Genomic DNA, 20,933 nt, shown 5'->3' on the forward strand with positions numbered 1-20,933 from the left:
CCTCTTAAAAAATCCATATACTACAAATAAGAAAGATTATAGCTCAAGTAGTTTTGATTTCTTGACTAGATGATGAAGACCTGTTCACCATCTTTCTTGATAAATGTCTTGAAAGATCTTGGCAAAATGAACCAGTATTCTATGCTAAGTGGATACAGCTCCTAAAGAGCACTACTCATAAATTGCTTTGTCCATATGTTTCTGGCAAATGTGCCATCTGGGATTAGAGTGTTCATATTTTATGGAACAGGAAAGTAAAAATATGTTTGCAACTTAACTGTCCCAATTTACAAAGAAGGTAGATCTGAACTCACAATAAACTCATCAACACTATCATTTTTTGAATATTTGTTGAAAAAACATGCATGTTTTGTGTACTATATGAAGACACTATGGGGAATTACAAAGATGAGTGTGGGCGGGACTTGGCCCTTGCCCTTGAGGAACTTGGAACCTAAAGGAAGAAGGATAAATATAAAGTTGCATAAAAATAAAAATGAACAATGCTTAGAATGATATAGCTGATGAGTGACATTGGAAAAATTAAGGGAAACTGAATTTTGTAGCTAGAATGATAAGAATCAGATGAGGCTAGCCTAGGCTTTTTGCTTGAATGGGATGTCTTGATAATTGGTTCAAAGAAGGGAAAGAATGTGGGTTGGAAGGGAAAAAATAATTAAAGGGCTTGCACTCTGGTGACATTAATAGCATTCATGATAACTCCTGAACAATTATAAGAATGGTTAAAAAATAATAAAGCAGAGTAGCTGTTTAAGAGAGTCAAGCAATGGACAGCCATAAGACACTTTATTGCTATTTGTTAGTTGTTTAGCTCTTTCAGTCATGTCCGACACTTCATGATCCCATTTGGGGTTTTCTTGGCAAAGATACTAGAGCTTTTTGCCATTTCCTTCTCCAGCTCATTTTACAGATGAGGAAACCGAAGCAAACAAGGTTTATGTGACTTGCCCAGGATCACACAGCTACTAAGTGTCTAAGGCTGGATTAGAACTCATCAAGATGAGTCTTCCTGTCTGAAGGTCCAGCACTCTATCCACTGTGCCACTTAGCTGCCCCAAAACACTTTATTAGAAGTTTTAACTTCCTTTGAGAGGCAGCTGACAAAAACGTTAGGCTTATGAGAACAATTGTGTGATGATCCAAACCAGATATCTGCTAACTACTGGTAACACTCCCTTCCTTGACCCCTATTTTCTTTTTGTAGCCCCTATTTTTACACAGAAGAAGAGAGTGAGAATCATAAATGCTGTGCTGGGAAAGTTATAATTTTGCCTCAGACACTTACTAGTTAAGTGACTTTAGGCAAGTTACTTAAATTCTCTAGACCTCAGTTTTGTCATCTGTAAAATAGTAACAATTATAATAACACCTACTTCATAGAGTCATTATGAAGATCAAATGAGTTAATATACGTATGTTACTTGGTAAACCTTGCAGCACTATATGAATTTCAATCCAATAATCCAATCCAATTAACATTTATTAAACACGTAAGCACTAGGAATACAATAAATGAAAAGAAAGCTAGTCCCTGCCCTCAACAGGTTTACAATCTAAGGAGGGAGACAACACACACAAAAAAGGCAGGAAAACAAGAGGGAAATACGGGGGATGGAATGAGGTATCAAGTAGTATTGTTCTGTGGAGTTGAAACTAGGATGCAAAGTGGAAAATTCTTATTGTATATATTAGTTCTTATTGTTCTAAAGATATAATCAGGGGAGCCAGGCTTTGGGAAGAAAAACAAAGATGAAGAAAATAGGAAGTAGTACAGTAGAAAAAACACTTGGTTTAGAATAAGAAGTCCTAGGTTAAAAACCCACTGCTGATACTCCCTAGGAGGGTGACCTTGGAGAAATTACTTAACTTCCCTGATATTCAGGTTTCTATCTATAAAATAAGAGTGTTGGACTGATTCTTTGGTCACTTGGGGTCCCTTTCAACTTCAAATCTCTGATTCTGTTACTACAAAGAGATGAATGTCATGAATTTTAAAATCAAAGGGCATATTGATTTTCAGATCACTGGGCTAAATGATCCCTGAATTAAAAGATATTTAACTACTGTCAAGAGAATGGTTTGGAAGGTAGAGTACTTGGGGATACAGTAGCAATATTTGCTATAACAATATAAAACAATACTTTGTTTTCCAAGGAGGACAACCTTAGGCCTCCTCTAAAATGATGCTTTGGGGAAACAAATGGAAACAATAAATTAGACTTCAGGTATATCATAGAAGAAAATTTAGCAGAAGTTGGTGACAGAATGTAAGCGTTAGCACGTTTGGGTATCATGATATTGTACTGATTGAAGACAGAATGCTAGATTTGGAATAAGGAATAACTAGGTTCATAGCCTGCTTCCAACACTGTCTAGCTACAGTGGGAAAGTCCCTTAACATCTTGAAGCCTTAGTTTCCCCATTTATAAAATGAATGTATGAATAAATCAATAAATGAATGAAAAGAAATTTACTAAGTACTTACTACATCCTATGCATTGTGTCCAGTGTTGGAAACACAAATGCAAGAGAAAGACAATCCCTGCCCTCAAGGAACTTATATTTTAACAGAGAGGAGACCATACCTATGGAGAAGCAGTGGTAAGAAAGGGATACTTTGGTCTGGCAAGTCAGATGGAGGCTAAATTGAGCCACAGAGAAGTTGGTTGAAATTCCATTTCCAAAAGCATTGGTAGAGTTGATTTACTGTTCCCAGAATGAGAGACAGAAAGAGGGAATCTACAGGAAGCAGCACAGCAGGAAGCTGATTCAGAGCTTACTTAACCAAATGTAACTGAATGTATCTAATTCAAATGGTTTTCCTCTGTTGTCTATCACGTAAATAATTCATCCTTTATACAGCTTGTCTGTACATAGTTGTTTGTATGTTGTCTTCTTCATTAGAGGACGAGCTCCTCAAGAGCAGATTATCTGCTGAGCATAGTGCCGGCCACATATTAGACATTTAATAAATAGTTACTGACTTATTGAATTGAATGAATGATCCAGACTCAGCTCTTAATCACCAAACCAGAACCCTAAAATAAGGTCCTCAGAGAGAATAGGAAGATAAATATAATTAAGTAGAAGCCATATAAGTGTGTGATGTTAAATTATATAAATGAATACATAACATGTGGCATAATATGTAAAAAATTAAGTAGAATGATGAAAAAGAATGAGGTCTGAGAGCCAGCTAGGTATAATGAATTGTGCCCTATTCAGGACACTATAGGCCCAGGGCATTTGAAAGCCAAGTGATTTAATTCCTCTTGGGCATGGCCCTTGAAGGTTCAATACACAAGATGCACCAACAGCAGCAGCAATACAGCAGGAAAATAGAAATAATAACAGCTATTGTATAGACCTCACAGAGTTCAGCATCACAGAGGGCAGCCTCAAAGAGGCTGAATTGAAATAAAGCACTACAGAACTTTGCAGGTGCAGCTAGGTGGCACAGTAGTTAGAGCACCGGCCCTGGATTCAGGAGGATCTGAGTTCAAATCAAGCCTCAGATACATAACACTTAATAGCTGTGTGACCCTGGGCAAGTCACTTAACCCCACTGCCTAGCCAAAAAAAAAAAAAAACCCAAAACTTTGCAGATGTTAAAACACCATATTGTTATTTGGCTGCCATAATGCTATTCTTCTCATCTCTTTTGATGCAGTTTAAATAGAAAGTGGGAGGACAAGGTTTCTATAGTTTTTATTTTATATTTAATGTTCTACAAGTTATTGTAAAGGTAGATAAATTATCTGCTTTTCATAATTGAATAAAAGAGTATTGGAATATAAATGTATTTCCCAGAGACTCACTGAAAGCATCCTTGGTACAGCTCCAGAAGTAGGCAAGATGTCAGGAATGATATGAACCTCATCCTATTCCCATGGGTTTTACTTTCCTCTGCTTGGTCTCTATAATTTGAAAGTTTTTCCTCACTTGTAGTTTGGACATTATTAATATTCAATATGATAATACATTGTAAAAATGCTGTTTTAATTTTGTGAAACAATGTTTTATATACAGGCAGGAATTCTGTTGTTAATAATGTTCTGGTTCATTTGTTGTCAAGGATATTTTGAAGTTCATATTTGTAGTATAGGGACTTGCTGTATGTTAACGAAAGATGACAAGATTTCTGCTGTGCAATTATAGCCATTTGATCATGTCTTTCTGGGTATCTGATGCATACTACATTTGTGAAGCCTATATCTATATGTTGTACAGTTTCTACCATTTCACTACACATTCTGCTTCAATTAACATCTGGGCACTCTAAGGAAAACCTTGCTGCAATTTCTAGGAGCAAATACATGATTCTAATTCCACCAAAAGACCCTCCATTCCAATAAAAAATCTTCATGGCATCTGTTTTAAAAATGTATTTATTAATATATTGAATGTATGTGTGTGTTGCCACTGAAACTATGTGGATCTTAGCTATAGTATAAGCTCCATCAGTAGGTAAAACATTTTTCATCACATTTGATAAGTCCAGGGGAATGGACGTCTTTTTAACTTTTACTATTACTTAGTGAATTACTTAGTGAAATCATGGGTTCCAAAAATTTTTCCCACATATTTTTGACTTCAACTTTTATCTGGGTGGCAAAATGGATAAAGTACTGGACTTGGAGTTAGGAATACCAGTTGAAGTCAAATTTCAGATAACTTACTAGCTATATTATCTTAGAAAAATGTTTAATTGTAAAACAGGGACAATAATCACATTTCTCAGCATTCTTGTGAGAACAAATGAGATTCATATGTGCAAAGTGCTCTGCATACTTTATGGTATTACATAAATATTAGGCATTCTTATAGATAGACTATTGGTTGATATATCTTGGTTGATATATAGAGATATATATTGGTTGATATATAGAGAAGACCAAGATCTTTGCAAGTATTGACTTTATCTATTGGATCAATGTGGTTTCCAGATTAAACCCCAAAGCTTTTAATCTCTATTATTTCTGAGTACACATTAACACTGTTATGTTTATTGAATCTAAGCAAACTTTTGATATTGGAAAAATTTTCTACATGATGAAATAGCTGTACAATGAGCTTTTCAGAGGAACTATATAATATGTTTTCATCCATGTATATCAAGTGATTAATATGATATTTTGGTTTTTTTTTTCATTTTGCCTCAAAACTTATAATACTTTCTAGTCAGGAGTGATGATAATGATTTAGGGCTAGGCAGAATTGTAGGAGGCTTAAGCTACCTCCATATAAGATGACACATTTGGTACAAAATGTTCTTGACATTATAATGTTGGTTGCATACTTTAAATAAAGAAGAAACTTCCCGTGAACATCAAATATTTTTGTTTTTTCACAATGCTTGAATCTGTTTTATAAATTTGTAGGACATGACTAAGCCATGAGTATCAAACAAAGTAAGTGGCTTTGTAACTATTAATAAAGGTGGTATGAAAGTTACTATATTGTCATGTGGCTTGTTTTAGAATCATGGAATCAATAATGAATTATAAAAAGCCAGGCCTTTCTGGCTTCCTTTAAGGCCCAGATAAAATCCTACTCTCTATACTAAGCCTTTCCTAATTCTCTCAAATGCTAATGTCTTCCCTCTATTGCTTATCTCCAACCATACAAGATATATGGTTACTGGAACGTTGTCTCCCTCACTAGAATGTGAACTCCTTGAGGGCAAAGGTTGTTTCGGCCTTTCTTTTTATCCCCAGAATTTCTGACAGTAACTGGTATTTAATCCACTCTTGTTGACTTGCTTTGACATGTATTTTTCTTTGTTACAAAGAAGTGCTCATTGGCTGGCAGCAGGTAAGACATTTATCCGGAAATAACAGCAATATAAAAACAAGAGGGATCAATAAGAAAGAAAAGAAAAAGAAGGAAGGAAAGGAGGGAGGAAGGAAAGAAGAAAAGAAGGGAGGAAAGGAAGGAGAAATGGAAGAAGGAAAGGGGGGGAAGGAAAGAAGGAAGGAAAGGGAGGAAGGGAGAGAGTGAGGGAGGGAAAAAAGAAAGAAAGATCTGGTCAGAGTATCAGGAAAACTGACATTCTAGTATTGTCTCTGCAAATTGGCTGTGTGACCTTTGCCAAATCATTCATTCCTTCTCAGCCTCAATTTTCTCATCTATCCAGATGGGGGACACAGTTGGCTAGGTGCTCTTTTTAAGATTTACTTTTTTAATGATTGCTGCTGTCTCTTCTAAGACCAAAATAAAGAACTTAAAGGAACAGTTACAAATCCAACTCACTCCTTGTAGTCCCCATTACCTCACTGCTCTCAGATGGAGCAGTTTTCATCCAATTCTCCAAAATAAGTCACCCCACTTAGAGGAACTTTATCAGAGCTTCCCTTCTCACAATTGAAACATTCTCCAGCACTCACCTTCTGTTCCTCAATTAACAGCTGGTGCCTTAATAGGCACCAACAAGTGTGAGCCCACCTGCAACTGGGCCATAAGGGCCCACAGTTTAAGTATTTCCAGCACCCTTCCTCACTTGGCTACTTCTTCATGCCTCCAGGGTGTGACAGAATGTGCCTTTGCTATTTGCATTGATCTAATTAGTGCATTTGCACATTAGCTGCCTACAGAAAAAAAAAATCCCTCCTACTCAGGCTTCCTGTGAGTATGTATGTGTGTGTTCATGCTGGCTTCACTGGGGCATTCTGGAGCTTGGAGCAAACAAATGTTGTCCCTCTGTTATGCAATTAAAGAAAGAAAGATGGGATCTTAATTGGCCTTTCAGGAAATACAGATTCTACTGCCATTGCTCTCTGGCCTCTCTCATGAAGTTGCAGTTGTCCAATGGGAGATAGGGAGAGGGTGTGGGGGAGGTACAGGGAAATGGAGCAGAGACAAAACTGATGTTTCTTGACCCTACTTGGCCAGAATGTGAGAAAGCAATGAACACACAAGGTGGCCATCCCTATATTGCTAAGATTAAGGAAAGGGAATGCAGGTGGGGGAAGGGTGACAATTTGAAAAGGCCCAAACACATGGAGTATCAGTGGAGACTGTGAAGGTACTGAAAACTTTGATAAATAGGAAACATATGTTTTGCCTAAAGCAAATCTAATTTTCACTGACTCTAGACTTCCCCCTCCCTAAATGCAAGACATTGAGGAAATCTGATTATTTTGTAAATGCACTGAAAACTAACTGGAAGCAGTGTCTATGCAGAGCTGGGGTGATGAAGAATGATATATTACTATTTATTTCTTTCTCTACCTGTATTCATGTAAGAGTTTGCAATAAAGGCTCTTTGACTCCTTCAAATATTGCACTTTCCATTGGTTACACAGTACCTGTCTGAGTACAGTTTCTGTGGATGCAAATGAGGATAGGTTAAAGAAAAGCCTCAATGCTATCAAACCCTCCCAGGGCCCGTTGATATAAATGACCAGCGTCATTCAAACAGTATCACCCCATCCTCTAACACAAACACCTAGTGCAAAAATGCACACCAAGACAAATGTTCTGCCTGCACCAGATTTCCTTTCACTTCGGCCTAGTCCCAGAAAAATAGAATCATATAATTCCAGAGAAGAAAAGGCTTTCGGTTATCTGGTACTGGTCCCTTACTTGACAGATGTAAAAACCAAGGTTCAGAGCGGGAAATGACTTGCCTAAGATAGTTTCAGCGCTAGGACTTCTAGTTAACATAGCAAAATGTTGGGAATGATTACATATAGCTATATAGGCCTATTGCTAGTATAATGCTTATTACAATGGACAGTGATTATTTTTCTTAAAAAGTTTAAAGGAATTCATTAATAGCAAGTCAAGTATTTCATCCAGGATTTTATTCTAATTAATAATAATAAAACATTGATATAGTACTTTCTTAATATCAACCTCAAGGCAGGTAACATTAGCCCCTTTTTGCAGGTGAGAGAACTAGTAGGTGAAAAAATGAAGAGTTACCCATTATCATGTAATTATTAAGTCTTAAAGGTAGAATTTGAACTGAGGTCTCCTAACTTCAGGTCTAATAATCTTCCCAGCACCTCTTTACAGTGAAATACAAGCAGACAATAGAATTATACAAATGTGGTAAATAAATTTCATTCTAGCATCATGTGGGGAAGGTTTATACACACGTACATACACATATATATACACACATGCATATATGTACATATATGTGAATATATAGTATATAGCTATCATATATGTAAATATACATCCATATTGTGGGTATATGTGCATAAATGTATACATGGGTATACATACAAAATTACAAATGTAAAATTCAAGAAAGAATCATAAATACATATGTCAATATATGTATATAAAAGATATACACGTGTATTGCATGAATACATGCAAATATGCCTTTAGGCATCTATATGTGGTATGATAAAGAACTGTTAAATACATAATCATAAACTGGAGATAGATATAGGAGAGAGAGAGAGAGAGAGAGAGAGACAGAGAGAGAGAGAGAAAGAGATAGAGCGAGAAAGAGACAGAAAGAGAGAGAGAGAGAGAGATATGACAGTATGCATTTTAAGGTCTCATTGATAGTGTTAGAGCTGGAATCCAAACAAGAGCTTTAAGCCCAATATTTTTCTAAACCCAAGCTTTTTTAAGGCCATAATAAAAGATAACAATCACTGATTAATTGCCTATTTTGTGCAAAATACTACACTAGATACTGGGAAAGAGACTAAATTCAGATAAGTCATTGCTACCTTTCAAAAAAATGGTATTGATTATTTGTATATCCTTTCATTTCCAAATATATCCCTTTCCCTCTTTCCTACTCATTAATTTAACCCTCATAACATTTTTTTTTAAAAGAGAGAGAAAGGGGAAAAAGTACTTTGACAAAGTTAACCAACGTATCAACTAAGTCTGATTGAATAAGGAAAGTGTCAAAATCATAGTCCCTCACCTCTTCAAAGAAGAGAAGGTGCTATACATATATATATATATATATATATATATATATATAAATTTTTTTACTTCTTTAGGCACAACCTTTATCACTATAAATACCCAGGACTCAATTTCAGTTGCTGCAGTCCTTGTGTATTTTGTTTTCTTTGTTTTTCTTACTTCACTTTGCTTAGGTTCATATAAGTTTTCCTATACTCCTTGGATTTCTTCACATTCATAATTTTATGGTGCCATAATATTCGTTTGTGATCATGTGCCACAATTTTTAATCATCCCCCCCAAAAAATTGGCATCTACTTTATTTCCAGTTTTATGAATGTTTTGGAGTATATTACACCTTTATTTCTATCTTTTACCTCCTTTGTGCATATTCCTCACAGTGGGTTCTCTGGGTCAAATCAACTTCATCACTTTCTTAGCATAATTCCTAACTGATTTCCAAAATAGATGAACAGACTCATAGCTCTAACAATTTTTCCTTTGTGTCCCATTTTCCAGCCCCTACAACTCTATTACCATCTTTTGTCATCTTCCCCAATTTGCTAGATGTGAGAGATAACATAAGAGTTGCTTCTATTTGTGTTTCTCTCATTTGTGATTTGTATCAGTATTTTATATTGTTATTAATAGTTTGCAATGTTTTTTTAAACTGTTCACATATTTGGACTATATGTCACCTTATAGAAAAATCCTCTGAGGTATCTAAGAAGTGAGGAGCGATGATTTTGGGGTACTGTTTGTATTGTTCATCATTCAATTTTGAAGAGAACTAATGACATCATAGGGTGATGTCTCAACTTGTGCATGAATTGGATTTGACTAAGGTAGAAATTGCACAGTCATCAACTTCACTCTCTCTTCCAGAGTCACTAAAGTCCAGCGGCAAGACAAAAGGCAACACAACTGGCAATGGTCCAGGACCCAGTGGATGACTTTGGCCTCTTTGATGTCTGACCAAGTTCTAAGTGTTCCACAGAGCCTGTGTCAGCTGGCTCCATGGACACTGGAACAAATAGTTCTCATCTGCCCATTCCTCTGGGGCAAATCTTCACATACTTTGGGTAGGCATTCTCCTAACTCACTGTTGGGTTTGAAGTCTGTCAGTTGCCTTCAGTCTAGTTTTTGTAACTATATCACCTTAGTCAAGTCACAAGTCCCTGAAGTGATTCCATGCCTTTGGGGAAGAAGATGCAGGGAAAACTTTATGGAGCAAGGAGCACTGCAACTAGATCTTGAAGAATGGTCAGCATATCAGCTGATAGAGGGCAATCTGTGCATAGGGAAGGCAATACTCTGAGAAAGGGCCAGGAAAACCTTTAGGCTGGACTTCAGCTCCAAATCCTTCAGCTCTTTTAAATCCTTCATGGTACAGTGGGCAAAGCCCAACCTCTGCTGATGACTGCTTAAGTAATTTTAGGGAGAACATTTAACTTTCTTGGGCTTCAGTTTATTCATGCGTAATAAAAGGAGGTTGGTCTAGACGGTATTGGAAGTCTCTTCTAGCTTGAGAGCTATGATTCTTGGTCTAGTTCTTATCACCCTTAGCTTTAAGACTACAACCTTCAAAAGGTGTTGCCAGACAACTTCATCTGTGATACTGTGCAGAAGCTAGCTTTTCCTAAATAATGAGTTTACATAGAAGATGGTAGACTGGCATTTATTTGTACGTTTGTTTTGAAATTCAAATTGTCTCACTTTTAGCAACTTCATTAGTTTTCATGTACTTCAATTGTTTGTTTTTTAATTTAATTTGTTAATGACAGCTTTCCATATGTGGCACACTAGATAGAGAGCCACCCTTGAAGTTAGGAAGATGTAAGTTCAAGGTCAAGACCTGCCTTTGAAGTGTATTGACTATGGAAGTGTTACTTAACTTCTTTGTTCTCTAGGCAGTTCTCTATGATTAGAGACACTTTCCTCTGCTGGGAGTTCACTATACCAATAAGATCACAGGTCTAGTCTCTATCCCTAATGATAGCTCAGGGCCTCAAAAGATGGAAATGGGCTGAGTTTTTCTGAACCTCTGAGAACCACTGAATAGGGTCTGGTTTGAACAAATACATAAAGGAAGGGAACAGACAGGACAAGTTTCAGAAACTATGACTGTTCAACCCAAATGCAGTTAATACTTGTTTTTTTCTGGACAGTTGCTATTCTTGGAATCAGTCATTACAGAAATAAATTGGGTGAATGACATTTATGTCTTGTGATACGTTTTAGTCCTCTGCAGGAGCAAGTTTAAAGAACAAAGGACATGCCCTTGGAGAATCTGTGAGCTTCATTTACGGTCTGTCTTTAGGGAGAACATACTCTCTCAAATTGAGAAAACATTTGTCCCACAGGCATAGGCCCTATCCCTATGTGGGTACAACAGTCAAAAAAGTATAAGCTTAGCTACTGGCAATCCCAAACAAGAGAATAATTTCTTCAGCTTATAACGTGTATCAGCAATTTAACCCACCTAGTAGGATTCCTGTTTGCCTTGACATTTTCAAGAACAATCATCCCCCAAAGGAGCAAGGCTCTCTTCAAATCCAGCTAAGCTAGTTGTGGGGCCTTTTTAGGGAGTGACAAGAATTGCATCGTCACTTTGGAATTATACATTAAATTGTTCGAGTAAAAAAAAAAAAGATGTCATGGTATAGATACTCTCCAATAGTATATAAATGAAAAGATATAAATTAAATCCACATTTGCCAGATAAGAAACATTCCGGGCATTGTGCTTGCCAGCCTTTCATCAAAATAACCTGCCTAAAGTCAAGTCATCCAGGGTTTTGAATATTTATTCCCTTCCAATTATTATGCTCGACACTGAAGCATTTTTGTTACTTCATCTTCTCTGCCTACGTTACTAATCCATTTATTTACTTCTCTTAGCACTTACAAGAACTCCCAACTTAGCATCTTCTGCAAGCCTAACCCGCTATTTACACTTTCTGAGAGAGAATCAAATTGCTAATTAACTCTGGATTCAGGACAGGACCTGTGGCACTCACCTAGGCACCCCAATGAGATGCATTTATATTTATTCTCTAGCTCCTCTTTTTGGAGAAAAGCATGTTGTGGAGGGTAGAATATTGGACTCTGAGCCTGAGCACCTGGGTTTCAGACCTGCCTCTTCCACTGGGAGCTGTATGGCACTGATTAAGTCACTCTGCTTATTGAGCCTCAGTCGCCTCATCTGTTGGCTTGTCACGGCCAAGGATTTCAACACCAAGGGATCAACCTAAAAGTGATAAACCCTCCCCTACTTAGCAGGGTTGGCTCTTACACAGCAGACACACTCTTTTTTTACAGTACCATATCAAAAGCCTTTCTAACTTGGTAAGACTTTTTTTAGATCCTGTGGTCCGCTGAATGACATTTGAGAATTGTCTTAGGGCTCTCCTCCAGATGACAATGCTACCTAAGAGGAGGAAAGTGGACATATCATTTTACACTACTGAGATGCTATATGTAAAGCACTTTGTATAATACGAAGTGAAATGTAAGTTTAAATCATTATTAAGATCATAATTCCATTTATAAATAACAAGAAATGAAAAAATGAGGCAATTTCTCCAGGATCATTCCTATAATCAAACCCCCAATCACACTGGGAAATCATAAGCAACTCAAATTTTGGAATTTCAAGACAACCATCTGAGAGCCAGAGGACTGAAAGGGGCTACAAGCCTGTCTCTATGCCTAGAATTCAATTGGACTTCAATTAGGAAGACCTCTGTTGAAATCTTCTCTCTGACACATAATAGCTGTGTGACCTGGGCCAAGTCCCTTCACCTCTTAAGTCTCAGTTTATTGATTTGTTAAATGGGGATTATATAACATTGTCCACTTCACAGATTTGTTGTGAAAGAAGTGTCTTCTCAACCTGAAACCACTTTATAAAGGTATTATTAGTTGTTATTTTTGCTGTTACTTTGCTATTATAATCATTATTAGTTGCAGTAGTAGCAGAAGTATTGTATCTATCTAGTTGCCGACGCACTATTTTGATCAATGTAAAGTATATGTAACTCATTGACTCATGAAGAAAAATGAAATGACTGGATCATATAATTCTGTTTGTTCATCTTGACCAATTTAGAGAGTCTGTGTTGATTTAGCCACAGAATCTTCTTCAGTCCATCCCACAATTAAAAAAAAAATAAGGTTTGGAGCTCTCTCCTCCCAAAGCACCAGTGACTGAACTTGATTTACTTTTTGAAGCCATCAGCAGTCAAATCCTGCAGAATTCCCACTCAATTTACAAAAATTAAGGTCCCTTCTACCTCTAAATGCAATATATATATGATACCTATAAAAACAACATATATGATACAGATGAAGTTCATCTACTTCAAAACACTCACTTTCATTCACCTCAACATTTGACTGGAACCACAAAGCTGTGACAAAAGGTTTCAAGGAGAAAATGTGTCTGGAGACAAGCAAAATCAATATTCTTTTGGAATTTACTGAATGTAGAATTTAGCATGCTGTATGTATCGAGTCCCAAAATACCACAAAGCCTATAAAATTGGCATATAAATGCTCAAAAGAGTTGTTTCTAACCAGCAGTATGCTTATAAATGTTTAACAATCAACTCTTGAAAAATTGTACATACAGCATTCTTTTAGGTTTAATCTGGATTATTAATATTTTATTCATCATTTAAGCCTAGACAATCAACAAAACAATAAATCAAGCCCTGATTCGTAGCGCTTACCAATTTTCAAGTAAATGTTGTGAACATTTTGGTATAAATGCTTACACTGAAAATTTAACAAGCAGCTTTTATGAGCTAGTATGATCTGGCTTCAACACACTCCTATCTCTTAATATCCACACAGAAAAAATAAATGAATGAAAAACATTTTCTAATCTGTGATAAGTGGGTAGATGACCAACCAATGTACAAGTTGTATTAGTACATTTATCTAAGCTTGATATTGCTGATTAAAAGAAAAGTGGGCTCAGAACTAAAGAGGAGAAGGCACATGGGACAGATTGTGTGTTTGGGAAATTGCATAGAATCTTTAATGCCCCAAGACTCCTGTCTGAGACAAAGACCCATATTACAGACAGCAATATTTTCCAACTAAACCATAGGCCAATAAGTCAAGGACAAACATAATTTCTGAAAAACTAAACTTTCAGGTCAACCAAAGAGCACTAGAGAGATGAGTGGTGGGTCTGAGTAGTCTGAAATGCATTGCCAATTAAAGATTCTGCTGGAGAAGCCAAATAAAGAATATAATTAGAGAAATATATGACTAGGGAAAAGGTGGGTTGGGAATGAAGCAAGAGTAGAGGATAATCATGGGAGAGCCCTTGTATTTCATACATATGCATACAATGTCAAAGGACTTGTAAGGCTAAAATAAAAAGGTATGGGGGGGGTTATAATCTGCACTGTTGTAGGGGGTATTTAAATTAATAAAATCAATCTATTGAAGGCTGAAATTCAAATAACTGGTTCCAAACGAGTTCAGTAATTTGAATAATGGTCACTATAACTGGGAAGAAAAAATGCCTCCTTCCTTTCTCTGATAGCATCTTGATGGCAACCTAAAATACATGTAGAAATATGTTATCTTAAGGTTAAGAAGAATCTTATTGTCTGACTCCTACTTGAATCATGATTGCCCTCTACAGCCTCTTTAGTGGATGAACATCTGGTCCCTGTCTCCATATTATTAACTCCATAATATTGATGGAGTATATTATGTTTTACCTAGATCAATTCATGTCATGTTCACCATAATCCTGAAATGGAGGTGTTATAGGTAGTGTTGCCCCAATTTTGTAGCTTAGGGGCTTGAGGCACAGAAGTTAGTTGACTTATCCATTGTCACAGAGCCGTTGTTTGAAAGTTATCACTCATGAGGCAGCACATTCCAGTGTTAGATGGTGCTAATTGTAAGAAGTTTTCCCTTACATTGTGTAGAAAATTATTTCCTCATACTTCTCCACATTTTTTCTCCTTTTGGAACAAGATAGTATACCTTGTTTTTTTCAATAGATGTTTTCTAATTGCATTTACCACCCAAACTAAGCTATGCTCTATGGCTTACCATTTCAATGATACCCAAATTCACTACCCAATAATCCCTCACCACTATGATTTATCACTATACCATGCCAATCCCCTTGTCTTGCATATCACTTGCCACCTGAACTATTGAAATGGCCTTTTAAATGTACTCCTTACCTCAAGTCTTTCTGCATTCTAATTCATCTTCCACTCAGCTGACAGAGTGATTTTTCTAAAACATGTCTCACCATGACACATACCCCCGCCTATATTCCACTCATTAAGCTGCAGTGGTTTCATATTGCCTCCATGATCATAGGTACAATCCTTAGTTTGGCATTTAAAAACCTTCACAGCCTGATCCTGTCCTACATTTCTAATCTTTTCCCACTTTAGTCCCCTCCATTTACTCTACCATCCGGCTATTCAGGTCTACTTGTTGTTCCTTGAACATAACCATTTGTCTGACTGTTTGTCTTTGCACTGACTGTCCCCTATGTTTTAAATGCTCTCATTCTTTATCTCTGTCACTTAACTTTTCTAGCTTCCTTTGAAACTCAAACGAAATCCTACCTTATGTAGGAGGGCTTTTCTACAGGTGACAACCTTCATCTAATGTCCTCTTGCAATGTGAAATCATGATGTGCATTCTCAAACAAAGAGATTTCAAATCTTGTCAAATTTGCCAAGCTAAAAAGTACTGAATATGGTTCTTGTTATGGAGTGTCTGTTTTCCAAAGGCTAACCAATTCTTATCCCAAGTTAGTCCCTGGGTGATGATTTTCATTTGTCCCATCACTTCTTGAAGTACATCAATTAAGGCAGTTATTAGAATTCATGTCCATGAAGATATCCATAGAAATGAAATTATAGAACCTTGAAATATTGAATTATTTAATAGTAACAACACCTTATATTTGTAGAATTATTTAGGAAGAATTATTCCACATATGCAGAAGAAACAACAGCACTGCTGTTGCTTTAAAAAGGGAGGAGGTGTAAAGAAAAAAAAACTCCCCATTAGAAATTTCTGAATTGTAGTTAGATGAATTATTACAGATAGAGGGGTAAAAGATAAGAGCACAGTAGGGTAGGATGAACTATCCTTCATATTTTATATATTGTAGACATATATTAGCTTCTTTCTGATATGAAGGATTGTGAAAGGACACACGTCATTATGTGGTCCTTTGAGATCCAGGATTTCAGCTTTTAATAATTGAACTCTAGGACAAAGAGAAATTTTCTACTTTCTGAGAAAACAAAATAATAGGAATTGTAGTTTAGGGAAAAAAAAAAACAAGAAGAAGAGAGCAGTTGGAGTCTGTTATACAAATTAAAGATTTGCGCCAACAACAGGGGGATGCACAAAACGTTCCCATTCCGATGCTTCAAAGCAGTCTTTCCTGAGCTAGCGCAGTTGAATATTGGATCCTAAAATATGTTTCTAAGTAAGTTTGTAATTTATCTCAGAATGAATATCAGAATACCTGGAATATACCAAATAACAAGTAAAAATTGAAACAATAGAAAATAAGACCAATTGTATGCCTAGGTTTTATTTATATTTAATTCTTGATTTAAATGACATCTCTTTTCTTGTATACTTTCTAGAATCTAGACAGATCTTCATGTAGTGTTTTAACTCTGAAGAAGACCACGTCTTCATAATTCTTTATGCAATGTCATGAAGTGCTGAAAACTCTGTCTCTGCAGTCAGACAGCCTGAATTCTGGCCCTGCCTCCATCACTTATTATCTGTGATTCTTTGGGTAAATCTTTAACTTCCATTGGCCTCAGTTTCTTCCTCTGTCAAAGGACAAGGTAGATTAAATGCCTCTAAAGTCCTTCCCATCACTCACCCTATGTTCTTGTGGTTCCATACATCTAGCTATAAATAACCTCAGTCTATCAGACACATCCCTATCACAGAATTATATCAGATGGAGATAATTTACAAAGTAATTTTGATTATTACTAGGTAATTCATTTTAAGGTAGTAATAAGATGCAGGCTCCCTGCCTTTTTGTTGGATATTATTTTTTGTTATTTTTAAGTATTTTATCAAGTGTATGCCTATACTTTACACAACAATCATTTTCCTTCACACTTTCTCTTTCTTTATATTGATTATTTACAGCATTTTCTTCTTTTTTATTATTTCCTTTTCATTCTTTGAACCTGATATTGTCTAATCTTTGACCTCCACCCGCTGTGGGACTTGCTGTGTTCTATATTCATCACTAATATTTCTTTCTTCTCTCTTCCCTTATTCTCTCAGGGTATCTTAGTGAGTCTCTTTTACTATCTCCTTCAGAGAAGTGCTATCTCTATCATTCATTTTCTTTCAGTCTGTCAGTATGTTAGAACCTTCCCACAAGCCTCCATGTAATTTCTTTAGTAATCCTTCCATCCTTCAGGATCTCTTTGTCATCAGACTTGGGGAGAATTCCTTCACCATTCTTTTCACTTCCATCTCATCTCTTCCATTCACAAATCTGTTATTCCTGAATTATAGTTACTTATCTAACCTATGTTCCGGAACCTAAGCCCGTGGGTTTAAACAGACAAGGCTGAATGTTGAGAGTTTCTAATAAATCAGGCTCTTTGACTCATTCCTATAACCAGAGTTTTCCCTGTTGACTTCAAAATACAGCTGCTGACTTGGTCTCCACAGGAAAGGTAAATGGGCTCTCAGTTTCCATGCAAGCACTCAAGCTAGCAATACATCAACTATAGTATGAGTGAAAATGCAAAGCACAAAGGACTAATATTAAAGTCCATAAAAAGACAAAAACAGCTCTTTGCTTCTGTCTCTAGTGGTCCTTCTGCACCTCCAGAGAACTATAAAGTTCTTGAGATTTGTTGTACTTCCCTAAGAATACACACAACCTAATTGCAAAAGGAAAGCACTGGGAGTCATTAGAGAGTGACTTTTCTTTCCTTCCAGTGGACTCTGAGTTCCTAGAGGAGTATACAATAAAGTCAGGCTTAAATACTAATCTTGTTTAAGAGCCTCTACACTACCTCCAGTTGACTTACCACCATTCTACCTCACTATTGTAATTATAGAGTTAAGCAAGTAAACGAAGCAAATGGGTTGGGGGATTGACAATAATCCTGATAAATTCTCTGACTCTAACTGTAGTCTTGAAATCTATGTCTTCATAGATTTCATATATCATAATAGAAGAGTAGTTGAGATGTAATGGAAAGTATTCTTCCAATCCTCTATGTTTTAATTCATATGGCTACTCCTAGATTCTAGTATCAAAGGCTGTAGGAAAAAAGGGAGAAGAGAGAAACACTTGAGTCAAATAGAAAAAAAAAGAAATTGTGTAGGTTATTTGGAATAGTTTTGATGAATGAAGTAGGTCAGTCATTGAATTTTGGAAGAGAAAGTAGGTGAAATTTTCAAGGAACTGAAGGAAATAAAAAACTTAAAGGAAAACTATCTCCAGAGTGGCCAGATTCTAGTTCTATATGAAAATAAGAGTAGAATAAAAAAAAAAACAGAAAGAAGAAAATATAAAAGAATTAGGGAGTATTAAGGAAGATTAAGAAGGATTAGATAAATAGAACCTGAAGGAAGACTCAAGTACATGAGAGATTAGTCAAGAAGGAGGAAGAATAGGTAATTGACAAGACTAGTAAAGATAAATAAGGAAAAGAAAATGGGACAATTAGAAGCTAAAACAAATTGATGAAGTGAAGTGGTAGAAGAAACCAATCTGTGAAATAGATAAGAGGTTGGTGCCAAACTAAAGAAGAGGTTGGTGAGATTAGGGAATTGTTGAGGAATTGAGTGGAGTTATAAAGCTGTTAAATATTTGTAACTCACTTTAAAAGTTTTAATCAATTGTTTAGCAATAATGTATGAGAATGTATAGGTAGTTTTTTTTTTTCTAAGACAAAGTATCAACAAGTATGGACAGAAGAGAAAATTACACAGTGACTTGCATGGATTGTGATATTTGCATTTCTACCTTCACTGAGGGATAGTTTTATATATGCCAAGCATAGGCTTCTTTCCCTCCTTGAGAAGGTAAAGAGACTCAAAGAATGCCTCCCCAGACTCCAGGTTATTAGGTAAAATGAAGCGTTTCTTAAAAATATCAAACAAGGCTTCAGTGGTTTAAAAAATGGATATGAAAGGATGACTAGGTCCTTGTCAAGATTTTGAATAGTGGAAAAGTGTTACACAGAGCAATAAAGGGAAGGAACATAACTGTATAATTAGAGCTAGATTTTAAAATCCTCTAGAAAGGAGGGAGATGGATACTTTAAAGAGGAAAAACTCCTTCTCCTCCAAAGAATGGATCTAGTAGAGCCACAAAAGCAATGAGGTGAGAAATCAGGGAAGGTCAAAGAAAGAAGAGCATAATTGCTGGTGTTTCCTTCCTAAGGGATACTGCAGCAGCAATTTGTCAGCCTGATAACAACAGAGAAATCTGTTGTCTTCCCAAGGTAGCTAACCAGGATGTAACAAAGTTCATTTCAAGTCTTCTCAAAGTAGATGACAAGTGACTTCTGAGGATTCATATGGGTACACAGTTGTATTAGAAGGAACCTAACAAATACTGCCAAAGATTTACAAAGTCTTAGATAAAACCTAAGACCACAGGGACACAGAGCATCATTTCCTCACTCTTTCCCACAGACAGAAAAGGGATTCAGAAGAAATAAATTAATTTGAGAAGTTAACTTCTGTGAAAAATGATTTTTCTTAGTAACCATTATCTTGGAGACTCAGAGCTTTCCCAATCCCCTTATCTAATCTAATGGCTCTATTCTGGCTCATTGTGTAGCCTGGATAGGTCCGTGAAAATGCTGATTCCTCCCTCTTGCCAAGATAGGTGACATGGAAATTGATGTCTCTTTGACCAGGATTAAGTGACCTAAATCAAGTATGCAAGTCCCTCATTTTAATATAGCCCTCTTCCCAATGTGTTGACCAATCAGAGTTGATTGGCACCCCTTGGACACACTTTTTGAAGAGCATATAACTCTGTACCCCCAACATCCAAACTGAGCCAGTTCTGGACTGGCTCCTTTAGGGGTGCCTAGTTCTGGACTGTAACTCTCATGCAATGCATGTCAAGCCAGCTTGAGAGAAATTAAACATGGACACACAACAACCTAATCATTGGTCTCTTTCTTAAAAGAAACTATAAGAGGTTAACACAGCATGCTCAGAATCTAGAGTTTGAGAATGGGATTTGGACTTCTGGATCATAGTTTAAAATATAGAGGATGAATTTCTGCCAGGAGATGGCATACACTTAAAAAGGGCTGGTAAAAATGTATTTGACATGTATCTTGCAAATATAATCAAAAGTACTTTAAACTATACAGGTGGTACAGGGAGAAGATTGCCTACATTTATCTATCTGTCTATCTATCTATCTATCTATCTGTATGTGTATGTGTGTGTGTATATATGTATTTATATGCATGTATGTATTTATATGTATGCACGTATATATACATATACATGTACACATATCAAGTTATATGCCATTGAGATCGCTAGCTACAAAGAAGGAGAGCATTTGAGACACTCAGAAATTCACAGGAGACTAAATCTAATAAAAGAAACATTAGCAAAATCCATAGTTTCAAATGTCTATATACAAATGACATATGTTTAGGACAGAAATAAGAGGAACTAGAGGTGCTAACACAAAAAAGAAGAAGGCAAATTTTTGCCCTAGTTATCAGAGAGATATATTGAGATGAAACCCATGAGTGGACGATAGCTTTGGATGGGTATACCTTATTCAAAATAACAGAATGGTTAAGTATTGGAGTGGGGTGGTATTGTGTATTAAAAAGGTATACATAACTGAAGAAATCCAAGACCCAGAGGGGAGAAAAAAAGGAAGTAATATTGGGGTCAAAGTCAATAGAGGAAAAAACAGAAATGATTATATAGAATATACTAGAATATATAACAGAGCAGCTCAAAAAGAAAAAAGAAGGAATAGAT

Source organism: Vombatus ursinus, unplaced genomic scaffold, assembly GCF_900497805.2.
Source record: "Vombatus ursinus unplaced genomic scaffold, bare-nosed wombat genome assembly UNPS02007344.1, whole genome shotgun sequence".
Lineage (NCBI taxonomy): Eukaryota > Metazoa > Chordata > Mammalia > Diprotodontia > Vombatidae > Vombatus > Vombatus ursinus.